General features: G+C 36.6%; 1 pseudogene; it reads right to left on the bottom strand.

Moving 5' to 3' along the window:
- Positions 1 to 1,770: 1,770 nt before the first annotated feature.
- LOC101706679 (cell division cycle and apoptosis regulator protein 1-like) lies at positions 1,771 to 13,330 on the bottom strand (annotated as a pseudogene).
- Between the last annotated feature and the right edge of the window lie 2,839 nt (positions 13,331 to 16,169).

Raw genomic sequence — 16,169 nt, 5'->3', positions numbered from 1 at the left:
TCCCTGGCCCAGAGAACCAAGGTTTTCAGTGTGGGATAAAAGGATGCAGATGTGAGATCAATAAGGTTCAGTAGAAACTCTGCATTTGAATTATAATTAATCAGTAAAAGTTCATGAATTATTTCATCTATAAGATTGTTTTCTTGCTATGTTCACTGAAAAGGTCTAATGGGTGAAGATTAATCAAGCATCCCTGGACAAATGAGCACTCCTTGTGTCCAGTATGGTCTCTAAATGCTATTTTATCAGTATAAGCCATGAATCCACAGAGAAGTGTCTGAGTGCAGATTTTTCAGCATAGGGAATTTGTAAGAGCCTGCAATATCTAGTAATACCAGAAATCAGTAAGGAAGGTGAGAGGGAAGAAAAGGAAAAAGGATTTTAAAAAAAGAGAGATGAAAAAAAAAAGGAAATAGAGCTTTCACAAATGGTAAGGGGAACAAGAGTTGGAAGGAGCAGAGAGGGATGCTAAAAATGAAGAAATCAAGGAAGCTGGCAAAGGATGCAAATAATGGGCCAAAGAGACTTAAGGGCTAATTTGGAAAAGTTTTCACAGGGCAGAGAGGGAAAATTTTGATAATCAATAAAGATCACAACATATGAAATATGTTTAAATGTGTGAATTCCTAAATGCACAATGGTTAGCATGTTTGGAAGCTATTGAAGTACCAACTCAAAATTTTAAAAGTTGATGAATATGAGAAAGAATAAGACATTTTTATTCTATAGTTTTGAACTATAACTACACTATAACTACTTCCACACATTCTTGAGGAATATAAATTTCTCTTTTTGGGAGTACTACATTCAAGAATGTGATTGCAAAATGAATAATAAAAATTAAAAATGACCCTTTTGCAACCTGTAACCTGAACTTCAACTTGAGAAGTTCTAGAGAATTTGTCATCACTGGCCGCTAATATTACAAAAAAAAAAATCCAATCAGATATTACATATATTTTCGTGTTGCAAATATATGGCATTCTTTCTAAACAAAATATTGAACCTTTAGGTGACTGGGTTTATAGAGCTTACTAGTATTTTGTAGAAATCCCAGATGTAGAAGGATATTTAAAGTAATATGCATTTAGCAAATTCCAGGCTAAGAGATGCTATACAGGACAACCAAAAAGTTTCTTAAAACAGCAAAAGACAACAACTTAAAAATTGGAAGAAAACCATACATGAAAAGAGACTTAAAATATATTAATGAGTTGCAATGAATGGACCTTTATAAAAACGTGATAGAAAATAATACTATAAAATTACAAAAAAGCAAGCAAAATCGAACACTGAATTGATCTGGTGATATTAAAGTTTTTTATATTATCAGGGATGACAATGTAAATGTAGTTATATTTTTAAGAGCCATTCTCTTTTACAGCTCTGTATTGCAAGATGTATGGATGGAATGACATAATGTCTTTTTTTTTTTTTTTACCTCACAATAACCAAGGAATAGTAGGATATAGGTACAGTAAGAAGTGAATAAAAATTGGCTCAGAGTTTACTACTTCTGAAATGGGGACAGGTACTGGAAGTTCATAATATCCTCTCTAATATTTTTTTTAAACTGATGAACTTTATTGGGGTTAAAACTATAACAAAGTTCATCCTAAAACATTTTTCAATGAAAATTATTTCACTCAAAGAGTGTTTAATAAATTTGAACACTAGAAATTATAAGCAACTTTCAAAAAGCAGACTCACATTCATAAACCTTTATACATCATTTGAACTAACATTTATACTACTAAAATCAAACGTGCATCACCACCAAACATTCTTGTATCATGATTTTTTATATATTACATTATTTAACATCACTCCTCATCACTATACAAATTTTATCATACACTTACACCATTCTCCTTGAATTTTTGTCTTCATTTTTTTATATTATCCTTCTTGAGGACAATGTGGATTTCATCCATTACTGTAGATAAGTTTCTGATTGTCTTATTCAGTTGCTTTTCAAACTGCAAATTCATGTTTTCAGAAACCTTTAAGTTTTCTTTAAGGTCTCTGAGTTCACCAGAGAGGTTTTTGTTGGAAATTTCCAAACTTAATATTGTTTTTTGATCTTCATCTGTTTTTTCTTCTTTTAATTGTAGCTTCTGTTCTACTTCAGCTCTTACTTTTTCACTCTTCTTGTATTTTTTGCAAGAGACTTCCTACATCTACTATTGCACCATTATACACAATAAGTCCTACATTTTCTTCCATGTCCTTTAATTCCTGTTTTACTGTTGGGGTCAGAAGTAACAACCTGTTGCCTAGCACATCTTCCTGCAATGATTCAGATTTCATCTGAAATTTTCTTCATCTTTTGAAGTATCTGTTAATTTCTGATAAAAGCAAGATCCTCAAAGTACTACTTTATTAAGAAGTTTCTTTACCTAAGCTCAAGAAAGATGTGGTCCAAGAGTATAGAGTATTTCTTCCAAATCTTTTTAAAGAAAGTAACTACAATGGCTTTGATCAAAATAAACAAAGGCCATTAAGAGATCCCTGTTAATTGTGATCATCTGAGTCTTTTCTTTTTCCTTATCTTTAGATGGCTTCTCCTCGCAGTATCTATTGATACCTCTTTTGTAATCTCATTTGTTCATTTCTTCCTCATCGCTATCATCCTCATCATCCTCAGCTTCTTCTTCTTCCATTGGGTCATACTCATCTTGATTATTATCTTCTTCAGTTTCATCATCATCTTTAGAATCATCTTTTATCTTCTTTCTTCCTTTCATCTTTATCTTCTTCTTTTATCTTTATCATCTCCTGATTTTCTCCATTTGGGGCTTCAGTTCATCAGTTTCATCATCTCTTTCTTCTTTCTTATCTTTTCTCTCACCTTTTTTACTTTTCTTGGCCTTTTCTTTTTTGTCCTTTTTCTCAGGAACAGACAGTAATGATTTGTATATTCTCACACCAAAATCTCTCCAAAGCATTTCATTGAAAAGTTCTGCAAACAATGAAACCTCAGATGAATGTTCTTTACTATCCTCTAATCTGTAATCCAAAAGGACACTCAAAGACATGATACTACAATCAAACTTGCCACTTTTTGCAGCCCAATTCGGATGTACAATGATGGCTGGTTCAACAGGCAAAATGTATCTTCTTTCCTGATGCTGGAGCTCCATTTCCTCTTGGTGTTTCCTCTCTTCTTCCTCTTTGTCATCTTCAGATTTCCTATCATCCTCCTCTTCCTCTTCTTTCTCGGATTTCTCTAATACCTTCTGTTCTTCTACTTTAAGCTATTTTGTCAAATGAGCTATTAACTGGGATTTTAATCCTTTGGAACTAAGAGCTCAACTTTCTAATTCTTTTTGGAGAGTGTTTATCTTTGTCTTTGGATCCAGTTTAGACCAATGGGTAGGCATAGAAATCTCTTTAGCTTCATCATCATCCTTCTCTTCTTCATCCTGTTTGCCATCAGCCTCCTTGCGTTCACCCTGAAGCTTCTCCACCAGCTGCTGCTTGTATCCTTGGGAGAGGGTTTCCCACTGTGAGCAGGTGGGAAGGCAATGCCAGACATCCAGGGAAAATAAAACCAGTCTCCACATGAGCTGGACTTGTACACCCCTTGTGGGTCTCCTTAGGGCGATGGTAGTGAATCTCTGCAAAACAGTACCATTGTGTGCATACACTTAGGTCAATGCCTGTCAGAGCCTTACAACAATGAATAGCAGCCTTAATCAACACAGAGGGGTCTTTTTCTGGGTTTGGTCCATCCAATGGAGACTAATGGCCTTCAATGACCATGGCTTCATCCTTGCCTTTCATGCCCACTAAAAACTTAACAAGTCTAGCAGGATGTTGAAATCCATTCCAAAGCTCTTGTGGGTCTTCAGCAAGAGCACATGACTTACGATACAAATCTTCCATTCTAGGGCTAGCCATCAGCATTACCTTTGCACTATAGAAGTAATTAGCATCCGGTGGGCCAAGAACAGCCATGTTTTTTTCCTAAGGACTCTACTTCTCTGTGCATTACATAGAAATTGCAGTAATTTCCCAGCTGAATTGGTCTTGAGAAAGGGAAAGCATCCATCCACGTAAATTGAGCATCAAAAAAGTCACTAGGTATGTCTAAATTCTGATAACAGCGACTTAGTTCCATCATGTTACAACTATGGCAATCTGGAAAACTGCACAGTGTAATGTGGAACAACACGTCAAACTCTCCTAGGTGACCGTTCTCTCTCTCTCTCTTTGGGGAGATCTCTCCTGGGATCGCTTCCTCTGAGGTGATCTTTCTCTGGATCTATGTCTTTCTGTCTTTCACAACTTCAGTCATCTTTTCTATTAGGCACTTGATCCCCTCTGTCATTCTGTCCCAAAAATCTAGATGCTGGATCTAACCTTCGTGCTGGCTGTGAAACTATATGAACAGGAGGCTGCAATAAAGCAGCTTTCTGCTGCAGCTGCTGAAGTAAGGTCTGTGGCTGCATCTGCAGCAGTGGTGCAAGAGAAGCTGCTGAAATCTGTGCCTGCAGCAGGGACTGAGGCTGGGGCTGAGCCTGAACTCCAAATGTTTTTTTTTTAAGAGTAGGAAAAATTTATGGGGAGAAAGAAAGCTTCTGCCTAAGAGAGACAGAAGGGGGACTGGAAAGTGGGTTGCCTGCTCACCCCACTTTTCAAAGATGTTTTATTCAGCAAAGCTATGTGGTGAGGTGGGTACAAAGTGGGACAAAACTATAAGATGCAACAGAAATTTACAAGGTGGGCATGAGGTGGGACAAAACCATGATCAACCAATAAGATTACAGATACAGTTGCTCAGGTAATATTGATTAAATGGGGGTCAAATGGGAAAACAAGTCATATACAAGGAATTTCCCATTTAGAATATCAATCACTGCCATCTATTTCTATGGGAAGTAGTGCCTCTTCTTTTTATAATGCTAACCAGTGAATGTGCCTCAATTGTTCTCCATGTTGGTTCCTTGCTGTGTTGGTTCCTGGAGGACTGGCCCTGTCTAACTGCACACACGATATCTAATTAACTTACCTATCTGCAATATTCCCCCCCTGAAGAAGTACCCCTAACTGCTGTGAGAGGGCAAAGGGTGAAGACCTTTCTGGCTACTTCCAGCTGAAAAGGGTCGTAGTTGTGATCAGCAGTTAGAGTTACTCTACAGAGAGTCTATCTAAAGGCCCTTGATAGGTGCCAGGCATTGTCATCTTGGTAGCCATATAGCTTTGAGTCTGGAGGAGACAAAGCCAAAGAAACAGTTAATACATGGACCAAATTATAAGGTCAGCAGAATTGCTATGAATATAGCCAACAAGTGTTATCACTGGGAGGAACTAGTAATGGCCTCCCACAAAGAGGACAAGAAGGTCCAGGGAACTTCAGAATCCAACATAGAAGTTGTATTGCATAGTTTAGTAATTATGACCTGTTTCCAAGGTCGATCTGGTGGATCCCAGTAAAAGAAGTCTAGAACATTTGTTACTGGTTCCATTTGTATGACTGCTTGGAGTTTGGCAGCCTATATGCAAGAATAAACAAAACTTTTAAGAAATTAGAGCACATATAATCTAAGCATGAGCACACTAGAATGGAAGGGCAGGTTGAGGAGAAAGTCATACTTAGAAATTGAAATAGTGGTTGTAACCTGCTGTCTCTTAGATTCTTTCATTGATAAAGGTTATGTATAAGTCTAATACTTCGTCATAAATTTCTCTAGTTTTAGCTGTAAGAAGAGACAATTTGAAGAACAAATCTCACTTAAAAAATTTAAAACTCTAGCTGAGCTCTTAGAAACCATAGTTTTTTTCCTAATGATCCATAACTGTAGTCAGCTACTGGTGCAGCTAGAAACTGCCAGAAGGGGTCAGTGACTGGAGCCCCTTTTTACATCTAGCTTTATTACTATGGCATTATTTTGTACCTCTTTTGGTTACTCTTTTCTGCTGGGTGTTTAAGACCAAGTTAAAGTGAGACCTGTGTTAATCAGTATGAACCTCTTGCTATCTATCAAGGTCAGTTAAATCTCCTCAGGCATTACTTATGAACCATGCATAGAGCCTCTCAGCTCCTCTGACAGTGTCATCCATCAGGATGGGTCATGGCCTTGCTTGACTATGTTGGTTTCAGTGAAGGTGTGGGAGATTTTTCCCTCTTTGTGACCCTCCTTTGGCACATAGTACATTTGTCCTCTTGTGCCCAGCAATCTCCCTGCTCAGGATGTTGAATGACTTACCAAAGATGTAGGATCCTGTAGAAAAGGTTCCCTTATGTCCTGGATTCTTTGTTGACCTTGAGGGGCCAGGGCCAAAATATTGGCTGTCCTCATAGCCCAGTTACCTTTCTAGTTTTGGTCTCCAAACTTTAGTTGTTGAACACCCAGAAGAGAAGATCAGTGACACATGTATTTCAGTAGGAGCAGTGAGCTTAACCATTATAATAGTTAAAACATCAAGCAATTTTGAAGTATAAAGCACAGTTAGAGGGCTGTTATTTCTTATCAACCATTGTTGTTTTAGTAGTTGAATCTCTGCATAATGTTAACAGACAATAGTTATATATTATAGAGAAACTTAAGATTAAGAGCTACACATAGTATTTTAGCATGGCAACCATGAGGACATTTTCTTTGTAACACTTACATACCCATCTTAGTATGGAATAGTCTTTCAGTCAAGCACCTCCATCTAATCACAAGACATTTAGTGACATAAAGAAAACTCTTATTTGTTATCCTTTAGAAAGATGCCATCTAAAGAGAACATACATATTGGCCTATAAATGTACCTTAGGAGTTCATAATATCTAGCCTCTAATTTTAGTGTGTGACACTATTTCAACTGTTTGGTGACTGAACATCCCTAAGTGTGGTGACACTTATAACATATATCACATAAGTTTTTAAGAAAACTATTATTTGATTGGCTATTTCATGTTGGCTTGATATGTACCTCTTATCACAAGTAGGTAGAGCACAAGAGAAAGGCAGATACCTGACTCAAAAAAGATAATTACCATAAACAATATCTTAGAAGACTTGTACAACCAGAAGACATGAATATATATACCATGAAATAACAATGAATATCAGTTACATGAAACCCTTTGTCCCTTAATTTTGTTTTGTACCAAGAGCATTTTAAATAAATCCTTGTTTTCCCACAGAAAACTTAGATCATGACCAATGTATACATACCACAATAATATGTTTAGCAATGTATTTCCCACAAGGCTATGGAAATTATTGGGGTCCCGTTTGTGAACAAAGGTTGGAATAAACTTTTTTCCAGGCAGCCACTCCTTTATTTACCAAGGGGAGTCCTGTCCAGTAGTTTTCCTGAGCCCAAGAGTCTTTATTTAATTATCTTAACAAATTTTTAGATGACCTGTGAGAGCCAGATCATAACAATTAGCACATTATTTTGACCAATGAAAGATTCTCAAGTTATACACAGACAACAATATGTACTGTATTTGTAAAACCAGTTAACATTATTTGGATCATCTGGCAACCTGGGGGAAGCATGTCTTTAATTATATTTATCTATATACCAACTTGAGTTATTGGCAAACATCTTAAAAAATCCAAAATGCCAAAAAAAAAAAGCTCAAACATAACAGCTGCATGTGTTATAACAAATTGAACAGATAGGTAGACACACAAATAAGACAACTTGTTTATAAACCAGAGTGCACTCAGATGTATTTGGCCAAGTTGAATTATAATGTTTTATAATTTTTAGGTTTATAAACATAAAAAAGACTAGTCAGAACTTTGTAAGTCAATTAACAGAGATCTCTTGTAATAAGAATCAAAAGGAATAAAAATCTTTGATACCTGTGAAAGCAAAGACCATTTTAAGATGGGTCCTAAACTGACAGTTTATCTGACTGGAATACCCAGCTATACAGGCTGTTCATTGTTACTTTGATAACCATAGTTGTTTGATAGCCCCATGTAATTGTTCCCTCTAAAGGGACAAACTGTTAAAGATAATTTTAACTATCTCCAGTGGGGGTCCACTCAAGCCAGGTTTGCATGTAGAAGAGACTAGGTGACCCTCTTTGGAGCTAAGTATGAATTCCAAGCAGTCAGGGAAGAAGGCCTGCCAAGGCTCCAAACTGCTGTGCTGCAGATGTCTACCTATGACAGTTTTTCCCATTTTGAAAAAAAAACAAAACAAAGGAAAAGAAGGCATCCCTGTCCATCCCTCTTGTTCTGTGCCCAATCTAAGGTGTCCCTTAGACTTTATCTTGTCCACTGCCAGTGGCATCAGGCTAGAGGTGCAAGGAAGTGGCCAGAGCCAGGTTAGCTGTCTTACTATTCTCTAATTTTGCCTGAGGGCTGAAAGACAGATAAATCTAGACTAAAACTTTTACATTTATTTTTTTGAGAGTTTCAGGATTAAACCTAGACCAGTTTTCTATGTAGCTCAGAGATAAATGAAGGTCAGCTTTATTCTGGAAGGATTCCTGGGAGGGAAAACTCACCATTCTGGAAACTTTGTCTTGAAATCCAGCAGCCACAGAGGAGGGAAGTGCCTTGAATCAAACTGTGTTATTTCTCCGGGGCAGGGCAGTGGACAAGGGACAGAAGAGTGCCTTTAAGTATGACACAAGAGCAAAATCTTAACCATTTCAGGTGCAGAAGGACAATTGAGATCAGGAGCTTTTCCAGAGTGGATCTGGAATCCTTAGCAAACCATGTCTCTAGAGACAAAAGCTTTGATTGTCTCCAACTGGATTGCCAAGCAGAAAATTAAACCAATAATCAAAGAACCCAAATGGCTGCTTTTTTACCTCTTTAAAGAGAATGAAAGTGTTTTAACTATATTGTTTAGAGCTTACCCTTTTATTGAATTACTCTGAATCTATAATATCTAATTTATGATTTAAATACCCTACAGGCTGTTGAGCAGGTCCCTGATCTTGTAGAAACACTCTCAAATCCATGTTTTACCTATCATTAACATACAAACTGAGATGGTGTCCTGTAGGCAGGCACTTCAAAGTGATTGTTTCAGCTTCTGGAATGTGGTCTCAGAACCAGGTTCCCAGGTTAAAATATGGGTATCTGTCTTTTGGAGTTTTAAAATAAGCTAATTGAGGGGGTCACACCATCTCACTATATCCTGCTATCTAAAAGCAACAAAAGCCTGTAATTTTTAGGAATCTCCTTGGCTGTTTTAGAGTCTTGGGCTGTGGAAAGGAAAGAATTGGTTTAATTCTTTTTTCCCCCAGTCTTTGGGTTCCCTTAGATTTAATAAGGCCTAAATATTTTACCTCAAGTCTGCAAAGCTGTGCCTTAGATCTAGAAACATTATAACCCCTGTCTGTTAGAAAATTCTGCAAAGTGGATGTCTTGGCTAGAAAGCTCTTCTGAGGGGGCACATAACAGCGTACCATCTGCATATTTCAAGACTGACTTGGAAAAAACTATAGCATTCCTTTCATCAAATCAGGATGTAGGGATGTCCTCATCTTTTTCCTGGTAAATAGTTGACAATTTAAAATAACTGAAGGACTTAGTTTTCATGTTTCTTAGACCTTCAAGAATGAAGACATTTTCATGACTGAAAATGTCTTCTATTTAATCTCCTATCTGATTGGCAGGCCAGTGAGGGCTTGTATAGGAATGCTTGTGTTCCAGTCAGAACCAGTTGTTCTCCTGGTTGCTCATCTTTTGAGCTTCCAAAATTAAGATAATATTTGTCTCTACATGTAATAGCAGCTTGTAATACTACCTGTCTCTCATTAGAAATCAATGTTTGATTTAAGAGCAACTTCACATCTTTCTAATCTAGTCCAAAGGTCTGAATAAGTCCTCTAAAGACCTCAGTGTTCATATCAGAGTCATTTGAAAACTTTCTTAGGTCTCATTTGATCTGTCTTAGATCACTGAGAGAAAAAGACATATGAACACAGGTAGTCCCATATTTGCCATTTACTTCCTGCAAAGGATGTTGTCTTTGAAAGACCTGAGCAACTTAGCTAAAGATGGATATAGCCACATGGAGGTTTTAATTATGGCTGGCCTAGAAATTCCACCCTCAGCACCTGGTGGTTAGGGTTAAAGTTGTCTTGGAAACTTTGTTCTCAGGTTTTAAAGGGTGAGGAGTAGCTTCAGGCTTAGAGGTACTGAATGTATTAAAGGTGAAGTGTCTCTCATTTTTCTATGGCCCACATTTACATTTGAACATAACCAAGAATTACTACTTAATGTAAAGAAAATCTCAACATAAGATGATTTTGACTATTTTCTCTCTTTTACAGTATAATTCTAATTGTGAGATAGCATCATAGTACTTTCCTCTGTGTACTTGGCTTAAGGAGGTAGGCACACCATATGAGGGTGTAGAGAAATATTAAATTGTTCCTTAATACATTCCAAAGGAGTAAGAGGTTCAGATATGGAGTTCCTAATCTGAAACAAGAGAAACAAATATGGCATCCCATTAGTCTCTGATTGATTCCTGTGCCCCCTAGGGCATCCCCCAGGGTGTCCTCCAAGGTTTATACCATTCCAGGGTAGGTAGCTACTGTCTGGAGAGAGATCTAGAAAATAAAACCCAAGTGGACTATCTGCCCTTTACCAGAGTGCGATCTTATCTTCCTCAGGTAACTCATATCCTTACTCTAGTAGGTACTTTTTTTTTTTTGTACTGGGGATTGACCTCGGGACCTTGTACTTTCGAGGCAGGCAGCAGAACCACTGGGCTAAATCCCTGGCACTCTGAAAGTGCAAGTTACAATTGACTTCAGCCGTAACAATCATGTTTAGAGAAGGAAGTATTGCTAGCAAATCAAGAGATTTAAACCACTGCTATCTAGTTCCTTGAAAGAGAGAGAGGAAATTAAGTCAACAGTCAAATTAGGGCACTTTTCCTTCAAAAGAGATCACTTCCAGAGATGGTAAGTCAGAGATTCTTCCCTGTACCCTAGGGCAGAAAAAGCACTGAGAAATTTCTGTTGTCTATCCAGTCATTTAGGCAACTTTTATTAGCAAGACAAGGCTACTCCTTTAAGGTCCATTTTAAATTCACTAAGTATTTGTAACTCAGGTCTTCCTAGCAGCCACAGTCCACATTAGTAAAGGCACCTTTATCAACTTCCTATGCACCTGCATGGAGGAAGAGAAAGGCTGAACAAAATAGTCCCATATTCTAGCTAGCATGCAAAAACACAAATGCAAGTTACCAATTGCCATTTTCCTTAGTGTAACACAAAACAGTTGTTGCAAGTTGCCTTAGTCTGACTTTCTGGAAGGAGCGGTCTGACTTCAAGGGATTCTCAAATGAACTCCCAAGAGTTAGAGAAAAGTTTAAGGGGAGTATTTAACTCACTAGCAGGGAGGAAAAGTCCAAATAAAGCTCAAGCTGGTTAAACATCCAAAAATCATAATATAGCATTTTATATGTCCATAGTCAATGTTCCAAAGTCCATAACCTATCAGAAAAGGCATTTTCCCCCTACACACATAAATGATGAATACCGTGCCTGGAGGTGGGGAGAGAAAAGGTTCAGGTAGCTTTTAATCTATCAAAGATTTGTTTTTTGTGTCTGACATAGAATCCTATCTTACTAGCAGAGAAGGCAGTCCAAACCTGTAGCTCAACTCTTAATGGAGGCTTAAGAAAGGGCTCTGAGGGCATCATTTCAGATCACTCTGAGACAGAGGATATCTGGTGATCACTGACAGAGTTCCCTTTTCATCTCACTGAAGAGTCCAGATAGGGACAAGATGTGGAGATTTTCTGCTGATTACCTGGATGGGCTGTTGGGAGCTAGTTTCTTCTGAGGGACCTTTGGGTATCTGCCAGTGAGTAGCCCTGGCCATGACCCCTCAGTTGTCACCTCAGTTTCCACTAGTTCCATGCAATCAGAGATCTGTCTCTGAAAGGAACCCAATTCCCTATCTGGTCAACATGCCACCCGCCATTGGTGTCAATGGGAGTGGGGATTCATCAGAGAGCAACTAGAGAAACCTGTCCTCTGCTTTGAGAGTGGCAGCTGCCTTAAAGGCAATTACTAGCTGGCAGAGTAACCACTGTTTAGCATTCTATAAGGGACAAATAAAAGCCTGAACTGTTTTTATCTGAAACGATTTTGTAAGAGACCCATTTTACATTATTAAGCAACTAAGTCCAAATGCAACACATACAAAACAAGAATAAAACATAATTTTAACAGAAGACTATGCATAAGAAAAACAAGAAATGCAAACATTTAAAACACAACTTAAAATTAAGACACTTTTGAAGCAAAAGCCAAAACAAAGGCCAGAATTTATGAAACAAACCAGAATCTATGAAACAAATGTCCAGAGCCTATGAAACAAAAGTTACAGCCTATGATGCAAAAAGACCAAAGTTAGAACCTATGGAACAAAAGAAAACTCTTACCTCTGACCAGTAATCTCGGTGGAAGACCTCCAAAATGATATAGGGGGAAGACATGTAACTCCCAAACCTGCTAGATATCTGAAATGTGAGCTCATGTTCTCTAAAATCGAAGAATGAATTCTAGGAACAACAGAGGTTAAGAGTAGGAAAAATTTATTTGGAGAAAGAAAGCTTCTGCCTAAGAGAGACAGAAGGGCAACCGGAAAGTGCATTGCCCATGAACTTCAAATGTCTGTGGTGTGATTGGCTGAAGTACAGCAGGAGGAGTCTTCAATAAAGGTTGAGTTTGGGCTTGATTCTGATTTGGTAGTGTTTGAATTCTTTGAGCATTCCATTTAAAAGGCATATTAGGATTATAAGTGGCTTCAATCAATACTCGATCACCCACTTGGGGGGTTTTTCCTTTGACAGCACTAAGCTTTCAGAATACATCTTTATCCACAAACCCAAAGGTATCATGTAGCTTTGTGACAACTCCTGTGAAAACACGTTGCTTCTGAGGTTGGGTCTGTTGTTGACTGGATCTCTGAGTAGACAGGCTAAGGCTCACAGGGACTGCAACTGCTGGCTATGTTAAAAGGGACTGCTGAGGTTGCTGGCTGTGATACTGCAGTGGCTGTAAACTGAGTAGCCTATGGCAGATTCTTCTGTCCTCCAAACTGAGCCATGATGCAAAGGGGAAAACATCTTCGCTTGTTTGTCTTCTACAGCAGCGATCTGAATCTGGTCCTAACAGGGAAGCCATTTCAAACTCATCAGCCTTCGTTCCGTGAGTGCGCCAACTTCCCCATCTTCCTCCATGCTGCTTCCTCTCTAATATTTTTCACCGACCAAAGCCCTAGAAAAAGAAGTAATAGATGTGAAACTTTAAAATAAATGTGATAGGCATTAAATAATAATATGAAATAATGAAAGATAAATAGAACAAAATAAAGATAAAACCAAAACAACTAACCCAACAAATAGAGATTTTAAAGTGTCAAAGTATAGTATCAATAAATATATAAATTTTTGAAAAAATAGACAAAATATGTATTTCTTGAGAAAATGGGGATTTGTGCAATTTACTCAAGGAGGATTAGAAGACTTGAGTAGAATAGTAATGATGAAATAAACGAGATAATAGTCAAAATTCTGTCCTGTCCTTTCCTGATTCAATGATGAGACACCAGATCTATACAGCTTTACAAGGCAGTTTTATGGAACATTTAGAAGAAATGCCCATATTACAAAACAATTTTATACTAATATAATCTCTATGACTAAACAACGTAAAGAGATTTTAAAAAAGAACACAAACACATTTTTTGAAATGATGTAAAATTTCTAAGAAATATATTAGCAAATTGAGTATAGAAAGTATACAAAAATGTGTTAGGAGCACATAGTATTTATTTGAGAAATGCAAGGATTGTGTTTTTTTAAGATGAGAAAAATTCCTAAATATTATTCACTACAATAGGAAATTTAGATCAAAATCTATATGCTCATCTCTGTAGATGGAGAAAAATCAATGTATAAACCAGTACTCATTTATGATTTAAAAAGTTCATACACTAGGAATAAGGTTGATTCCTTATGCTGAACATCTAACAAAAAGCCGCATTAAATATCATGATGAAACCATACAACATTCCTGTTTAAATGCACGAGGCAAGACTAATTATTGTAACATTCAACTTTGTTCTTAAGACCTAACCAACAAATTAAGACAAGGAATAGTACTGCAGTTTATGGGATTGTAAAGAAAAAAAGACTGCCAATACTTATCTACATACATGTTCCAAGAGAATCAACTGTCAAGATATTATAACTATTAATAGTTTAATAAAGTTTTCATATAAATAATGTACTCAAATTAATAGTTTTCCTATTTCTAAAATGTAATAAAAATCCTACATACAATGGCAACAAAATTTATAAGGTACCCAGGAGTAAATTTAACAAAAGATATGTTGATCTTATGAAGAAACTTGCAAATCTTTGTTGAAGAATATTGAAATAGGCTTAAAATAGTCCAAAGATATACTATGCCATGAAGGGAAAGACTCAAAATCATTAAAACATCATTTTTTTCCTCCAAATTAATCTTTAAATTCAATACAAGTACATTCAGAATCCTACCACTAAGCTTTTTTAAAATTTATTTTTATTTTTTATTTTTTTATTAAATTCTTTTATTGGTACACTGTAGGTACACAACACAATTACATTTCTCATTGGGAATTGTACCTTTACATAATGCATCTTGGTTCTTATTTTTACCCCATTTCTAGCCCTCCCTTCACGCCCTCCACCCTTCCCTATTTACAAAGACTTTATTTCCATTTTTTCCATTTCTCATCATTTTTCCTTTCCCTTCTTTCCTTTCCCCTGTCCCTCCCACTACCCCTACCCCTTTGGACCTTTTCTTCCTACTTTGCATTATCGATTATTCATTCTAATCATTGGTACATTTTAGGTATACAATATAATGACATTCATCATTGGAAATTTGCACCTTTACGTAGTCTCTCTTGGTTCTTGTTTTTCACCCTTGCTCAGCCCTCCCTTCAACCCACCACTAAGCTTTTGGAATTTGAGAAACAGATTAAAACATTAGTATGGAAAAGTAAAAAGTTCAGACATACCTAAGGCACTTCCAAAACAAAAATTAAACAAAAGAAAGATACATAAGCAAAGAAGGAACAGACAATTGCCCTATCAGGTTTTAAGACAATATAAAGCTTAGCATAAAGCACTCATATATGATATAAAAGTTAATATGAAATTACTGTACATTGTTTGGAATAGTAATAAATTTGTGAATGTTATAGAATATAGATCTAGGTGTCCATTCGTCCTGTGAGAAAACTTACGCTAGATGAGAGGTTGCAACATGGTGGGCAGAAAGAGAGTCTATTGAATCCATTGTAAGATGATATATGGCTTTTGGTATGGGAAAAAAATCATTAAGTCTCTTGCTCACACCACATACAAATCAATTCCTTGGAGATTAAATGTCTAAAGGCAAAAATATCCACAAACAACTGCAACAACAAAATTGCCAAAATCAAATTTTTGAAACTGATTGACAAAAATAGAGGAAATATATTTATCATACAGGGTGGAAAAAAATGTCTTAAGGAAAGTATTAAAAGCTCAACTGTAAAGGAGATTTGTAAGTTTGACCACACTAAAATTAAAGTATATATATATATATATATGCATTATATGTATATATATGTGTATATATATGCATTATACATATATATGTGTGTGTGTGTGTGTGTATATATATATATATATATATATATGCAAGTATGTAGTTAAAATAATGTGAAAAAGGAGAGAAAATGCTTTAACATAAATAAGTGCCCTGGGATTGTTTCAATACAGGAAAAAATATAAGGGAATTCTAGAAATCCATGATAAGATCAGAAAGTCCTCTAGAAAACTAGACTAATGGGTTGGAGTGTAGCTCGGTGGTAGAGTACTTGCCTAGAATGTGCAATGTCCTGTGTTCAATACTTAGGACTGAAAAACAAAAAAGAAAAAGGAAGTCTTATAACCTGCTGATAGGAGTGTTAATTGTTATAACCACTTTGGAAAGCTGTTCAGCAGTATGTAGTTGATTTGGGTTTAGGTATACCCTGCTCAAATTACTAGACCCCTGCCTAAAGAAACTCACACATGTATCCAGGGGCCTAAGAAGTAAACTTACAGCTTTAAAGGAAGCAATAACATTTAAACCACCTCATATTCATGAATATGACCATGGATTAAAATGTGCTTCATTTTGAGCTATACTC

This window comes from Heterocephalus glaber, unplaced genomic scaffold, assembly GCF_053883595.1.
Source record: "Heterocephalus glaber isolate CG9 unplaced genomic scaffold, H.glaber_assembly_v1.0 deba00001593, whole genome shotgun sequence".
Lineage (NCBI taxonomy): Eukaryota > Metazoa > Chordata > Mammalia > Rodentia > Bathyergidae > Heterocephalus > Heterocephalus glaber.
The sequence above is the reverse complement of the archived record's forward strand: the minus strand, read 5'-3'. Positions and strand labels throughout refer to the sequence as shown.